Source organism: Sapajus apella, unplaced genomic scaffold (assembly GCF_009761245.1).
Source record: "Sapajus apella isolate SASKATOON/1434 unplaced genomic scaffold, GSC_monkey_1.0 scaffold3, whole genome shotgun sequence".
NCBI classification, from domain to species: Eukaryota; Metazoa; Chordata; class Mammalia; order Primates; family Cebidae; genus Sapajus; species Sapajus apella.
In genome coordinates, this window is record NW_022436943.1 from 63,831,808 (window position 1) to 63,838,241 (window position 6,434).

General features: G+C 54.3%; 1 non-coding gene across 1 annotated transcript; it reads right to left on the reverse strand.

The window, feature by feature from the left end:
* Positions 1 to 6,021: 6,021 nt before the first annotated feature.
* Positions 6,022 to 6,185, reverse strand: LOC116536228. The gene has a single exon (XR_004262541.1). It is a non-coding gene; the product is annotated as a U1 spliceosomal RNA (small nuclear RNA).
* Between the last annotated feature and the right edge of the window lie 249 nt (positions 6,186 to 6,434).

Genomic DNA, 6,434 nt, shown 5'->3' on the forward strand with positions numbered 1-6,434 from the left:
ATATTTTTTGTAGAGATGGTGTTTTGCTGTGATGGCCAGGCTGGTCTCGAGCTCCTGACCTCCAATGACCTGCTCACCTCGGCCTCCAAAAATGCTGAGATGACAGGCATGAGCCACTAACGATACCCAGTCAGTGGGCTCTCTTCTGCCTGCAGCAAGACCAGGAGCTCCTGGGGACAGACACATCTTCTGCCCCAGCACCACTCCTCCAGCGGTGCTTCCACCACTTGCCGCTCTGCTTCCAGCCCTCATCTTCCCCTCCCTCCCTCTGACTGGCTCCCAGTCTCCCTCCCTCTGACTGGCTCCCAGGCTCCCTGCATCTGACTGGCTCCACAGTCTTCTCCCTCCTCCCTGTTTCCCCACGCTCCTCTTTGTGGCCTCCCCCTTGGCCTGGCTCCAAGCTCCAAGCAGAGGGTGAGAGGGAAAGGGTCGGGAAGGCACCCTCTCCTGAGGCCCCTCACAATGGAGATGAGCACTGGGCCAGCTAATCCTAGGCCAGGACTTCACCAGGGTCTCCTCCCTCTGTCTGTGCCTTGTCAGTCCATCTTTCTGGAAAAGACCCCTCCACACACACACCCAGAAACCACCCACCTGCTGCTTCTGCCTTCTTGCCGGTTCCTGGCTTGGTTACCACTTGCCCTGGTCCCTCACTCCAGGTCTCAGCCCCCCTTTGGGTCCTTCCGAACACTTGTTACTACCACAGGAAAGCCTCTGCCCCTCCTCGGGTTTCCAGGGAGGCAGGCTGACTCCACTGGGGGGGGGCAGAGCAGCACAGGTCCCTCCCCCTCACTCCCTGGGGAGAAGGATTCTGCGGAGTCCGGGAAGCCCAGCCTGCCTGCGGCCCTGGGGATGGCTCCCGTGGCCAGCTCTCCGCTCGTGGGCACCACTTGTGTTTGGCCCTGCTCTGCCCCTGCCTGGGATGGTTATGTTGAATTCGGGAGGAAGGAGCCAGGGCCCATCTGGTTCTGAGTCAGAATAACTCCAGCAGCTTCTCATTTCCAGCGTGGAGCTGACATTTCAGCCCTTACCACCTGCCGATTCTGTTTCCTAATGAATTCCCACTGCAGAGGTGAGGGGGTGAGGGGCATCAACACCCTCAACCACCCCGCACTTGGGATTCATGGTGGTTTGTTTTTATTTGCCTCTGTATGTTTTTGTTGGTTTTCCCCAGGAGGACAATGAGGTACCTGAGACAAGCCTGGCTCTGGGTGCTGCAACCCTTTCCTCGGTTCCCAGATGCTCAAGAACCTTGAATTCATCATTGTCCCCCTTTTACAGAGAGGGCTGGAGGTCACACAGTGGGAACACGGGGAGCAGGGGTTTAAAGGAGTGTTTTCATGACCCTAAGGCCCTGGCCGATGACCTCCAGGCTCAGAGCCTGACTCACGTAGAACATGTCGGTCCCTTAGTGGCCTGTGGGCTGGCTTTGTGCCTGGGATCTTCAGGGCTCAGGGGCCAGGGACATGAGTATCCAGAGCTCTCAGCCCCACCCCCCCACCCCCGTCCCTCTCCTCCTCCCCAGCCCCTTCTCAGCTTGCTCCTGCAGGAAGCCCTCCCTCGGGTATCATTTCCTACAGAGGAAATCTCCTTTGTCCCTGGAAGTGCAAATCTGGTGTGAGACTGGCAGGCCTCTTGGGGGCTATTGTTTGGCACTTCCTTGTTGGCAGCGGCCTCAGGCTCCTCAGTCCCTCTGCTGCCGGACTGTCCAGGGTCTGAGGCTCCCAGAGGCCCCTCAGCTGGAAGGGCCAGCTAGTCAGTTAGATAACTAGGGCTTGGTTCCTGCTCTCAAGGAGATAAGAGTGTGATGAAAGACCTAAAGCCAAAACCACCCAGAACAACCCAGAACCAACCAGAATCCCCAGGCAAGCCCTTCCCAAGCTCCTCACCCACAGGGATTGTGAAAAATAATAAAGCAATTACAGTTGTTGGGTAAAATATACTTAACATAAAATTTACCATCGGAATCGTTTTTCGGGGTACATTTCAGTGGCATTACGTACATTCACACATCGCCACATCCATTTCCAGAACTATTTCATCTTCCCAAACTGCAACTCTGACTTCCATTAAACACTAACTCCCCTTCCTTCCTCCCCACAGTCCCTGGCACCCCCCATTCTCCTCCTGTCTCTGTGAATTTCACTGCTCCAGGGACCTCATGTAAGTGGGACCCTACAGCATCCATGCTTTTGTAGCTGGCTTAATTACTGAGCACCATGTCCTCAAGGTTCATTCATGTAGCGTGTACAAAATGTCCACACTCTGTAAGGCTGAGCCGTGTTTGAGGTACTCCACATTTTGTTTATCTGTTCATTCGTAGATGGAATCCTTGTTGCTTCCACCTTTTCACTATTGTGAATTATGTTGGCATGAGCAGGGGTATGCAAATATCTGTGAGTCCCTCTTTCAGTTTTGTGGGATATGAACCAAGAAGTGGGGTTGCTGGGTCATATGCTAGTTCTATTTTGAGTTTTTGAGGAACCACTGTTCTGTTTTCCACAGCAGCTGCACCCCCTGACATTCCCTGCAACAGCGCACAAAGATTCCATTTCTTTCTCTTTTTCGAGACAGGGTCCAGCTCTGTCGCCCAGGCTGAAGTGCAGTGGTCCAATCACAGCTCACTGCAGCCTCGACCTCCTGGGCTCAAGCGGTCCTCTCACCTCAGCCTCCTGAGTAGCGGGGACCGCCAGCATGTACCACTATGCCCAGCTCTTTTTTTGTATTTTTAATAGAGATGGAGTTTCACCACCTTGCCCAGGCTGGTCTTGAACTCTTGAGCTCAAGCGATCCGCCCACCTCGACCTCCCAAGTTTCTGGGATTACAGGCGTGAGCCCCTGGGCCTGGCAGAGATTCCAGCTTCCCTCATCCTCGCCAGCATTCACTTTTCTGCTTTGATAGTAGCCTCCCCACTGGGCGTGCGGCCGCATCTCACTGTGGATTTGGTTTGCATTTCCCTGGTGACTAACGACGCTGAGCATCTTTTCGTGTGCTTTTCAGCCACTCACACGTTTTCTCTGGAGAAATGCCTGTCCCAGTCCTTTGCCCGTTTTGGAATGGGGTTGTTTGTTTTGTGTATGTTTCTTGTTTTAAGCTGCTAGGATTCAGGTGGTTATTAAGAAGCAGCAGTAACAAGCTCCACCCAAGCATCCAGAGGGAGACTGGGCTCCACACCTTCCGTTCTGAGCCCGCTGGTGCCCTCGCCGGGGGCCGCCTGGTGGGGAGGAGCCGGGAGCTCACACCCACCCTGTCCTCGGTGCTCACCTGGCTGTCCCCCTCTCAGCCTCCTCTCTGGCTGTTTCACCTCACCCCGCTTTTCTTCATGATGCTCTCAGCCGTTGGGCCGTGTCACTCGGACTAGCCAGTGAGCAGGAAAACTTCAGATGCTGGTGTGAGCCTATGTCCTTCTGCCTACTTTGAACTCAGTGCGATAGTTGGGGTGACAGGGATCTTATTGACGCTAAGATAAGGGCCAAGAGGATAATCTAGACGGCCCCTTGGGGAGGAGCTGCAGAGGCTAGGCCAGCACCAGCCATTCCACTCCGAGTTCCTGTTGAGTGAGAACACCACACCCTCCTTGTTGAGGCCACTCAACTCAAGTTTTTTTGTTACTTGAAGCTACACATCTTCCTACCCAATATGGGGTCTCATCCTAGCACTTAGGACTTGCCCTGGATTCTCCTGGCTCTGCCCATGGGACATGATCTGTGCTCGGCTTGGTTGGGACCACACAGCCCATCCTTCTCTGCTCCAATGCATCCCAACCCACCGGGTCTCCTGGCCAGGAAAAGACTCAGCCCTCCCTGCTCCTCCCATCCAGCTGTCTCCACCCAGATCCCTCAAATCCTCTCTGGGCCTGGAGTTTTGCCCCAAGGCTGCCCCTTTGCTGTCCCCTAAGGAGTCTTGATCCATGGCCAGTCCTGTTCCTGGCTAGCGGCTGCCTGCCCACATCTTCCTGGGTCATGCCACCCGCATGCCCAACACCAGCATCTGCTCCTGGATTCCCCACTGCCTGGCCCTACCTGTACCCCAATGGAAGGCGGTTACTGCAGGGTTGTCTCTGCCTGAAGCCTTTTCTAGTCGCAGAAGCTGGCAGGCCCTGGGGCAGGGCAGACAGGAATTGGCCCCTGCAACAGTCAAGGAGGGCTGAGGCCCCAAGACGGAGATGCTGGATTTCCCGCTAATGGGCAAGCCGGAGCGCTGGAGGAACAACGTGGATGTGGAGAGGGGTGGAGCCTGGTTCCTGCTCACCTGGCAAGGTATGTGATGCTAAGCTGCACGCCCTGAAGAGCACCTGTTGTCCTCGTGGGGCCGCGTGCTAGCCCTGGTTGTGAGAGGGCATCAGCCCAGCCCTGTGGCGTGGCTGTAGCCCTGGGGATGATCTTCTCTGCCCACCCCCAACCCCATTCACAAGAAGCTATTGCCAGGCCACATGTGCAGGATCATACCTCTGGCAAAGGTGGCATCTGACCACGGGGTGGGGGTGTGGCAGAAGCGTTGGCAGGTGAAACCCAGGCTCACAGAAAGGCTGCTCTGAGCTTCTCACTCTCTAAACAGGAGACAAGAAGGAGGGACAGAGAGAGAGAGAGGAAGGCAGGGAGGAAGAGAAGAAAGAGAAGCAGAGAAAGAGAAAGACAGAGAGAGATGTGGTGGCCTTCCTGCTGCTCCGGGAGGCTCCAGGAAGAGTAATTGCAATATTTAAAATAGACGTGATTTGTAGCTTAAGCCTGTAAAGTTGGTCACAAAACTAAGCAAACGCCTCAAAGCACTGGTGCAGGAATTGAATGAAATTCTTGAGATTATCCAATACAGTGCACGGCCAAGGAGAGTGCCCAGCAGCTGTCTGTCTGTTTTCTACTCCTTCCCTAGTCTGTGCTCCCCAAGCCGAGCCCAGGGCCTGACACCCAGTAGGTGGTCCGGCAATGTCTGTTGAATGAACGCGCAACCTGGGTGCTGTTGCCGAACCATGATGGAGAGGGGCCTGGGACCGTCCGACCCTGGGCTCAGCTCCCCGGCTGCCTACCTCAAGCCAGCCCTGAGCCACGCTGGGTTTTTTGCCCCTGCCAGGCCCGGGTGCAGGGCTGGAGCAGGGGTCCTCTGCTTGCTGCAGGCACTGGGCAGGGCCAGGGTGTCTTCCTCCAAACCCCAAGTTAGACAGCCTTGGTTGGAAGGGTTTTTTGTTTGTTTTGAGATGGAGTCTCCTTCTGTTGCCTAGGCTGGAGTGCAGTGGCTCGATCTTGGCTCACGGCAACTTCCTCCTGCCAGGTTCAAGCAATTCTCCTGCCTCAGCCTCCCAAGTAGCTGGGATCCCAGGCGCGCACCACCACGCCCAGTGATTTTTGTATTTTTGGTAGAGATGGGGTTTCCCCATGTTGGCCAGGCAGGTCTCCAACTCCTGACCTCAAGTGATCCACCCAGCTCGGCCTCTCAAAGCGCTGAGGTTACAGGCATGAGCCACTGCACCCGGCTGGAAGGTTTTTTTTGTGTCTAGCTCTCTCACTTGTGAAGCCGTGTAAAGGCCTCCCGTGTGTCTCAGTGTAAGGGAGCAGGGACTCCACATGCTAAAATATAAGGTGATGACACCACATTTGGTCCAAAGAAAATGACACATAGAAGTCCGACTGGTCCTCAAATCAGCACCATGTCATCAGCATGAGCCATCCTGTGGTTAAGGTTGGTTTGGGTGGCCTCCAGGGGAAGTTCTAGTTGCTTTGGCTTAGGAGATTTGTCCTGTGTGTGTGGTTTGTGTGTGTGTGCTGCTATCTGTGGTCCTAAGGGAATGACAAGGCTCTGATTCAGCAACCCTTACCAGAAACTGACGTTGATGATAATTTCCACGTGTATGGCGCTGCTTTTCTGTCTCCAAATCTTATTCATATGGATGAACTCATTTGAACATTGCAACGCCCCGGGAGATAGATGATTGTAGTTTGTTTTTATTGTTGTTGTGTTTTTTGTTTTGTTTTGTTTTAAGCACTGTGGTTGGTAGATTGAGTTTTTTTTTTTTTTCTTTTTTAAAGAAACAGGGGAAAGTGTGAACACAGTCCCCCACTACCACAAAGCATGCAGTCGAGTTTCCCACATTTGGGGAAATCGCAGGGGTCAGCACATCCGGAGTGCAATGGATAAGCCTCGCCCTGGGAAAACCACCTTCGTGATCATGGTATCTCCCCTGCCAGGTAAGTATAGATTGAGTTTTATAGATGGAGAAATAGCAGCTTACACAGGTCACTCAGCATCCCAGAGCTGGGACATGGTGGACAGGACGTGAGCCCAGGCTCCATGAGTCATGCCTCTGTCCTCTCTTCAATATTGTACGGAGACACCTTGCCAGGCCCTAGGCTAAGATGTACATGGGATGCCTGGGCAAGTGAGATGGGCCTGCCCCGGGGAGTTTACACTTGACTGTGAGTGAAGGACAGGAGTACCCAATGAT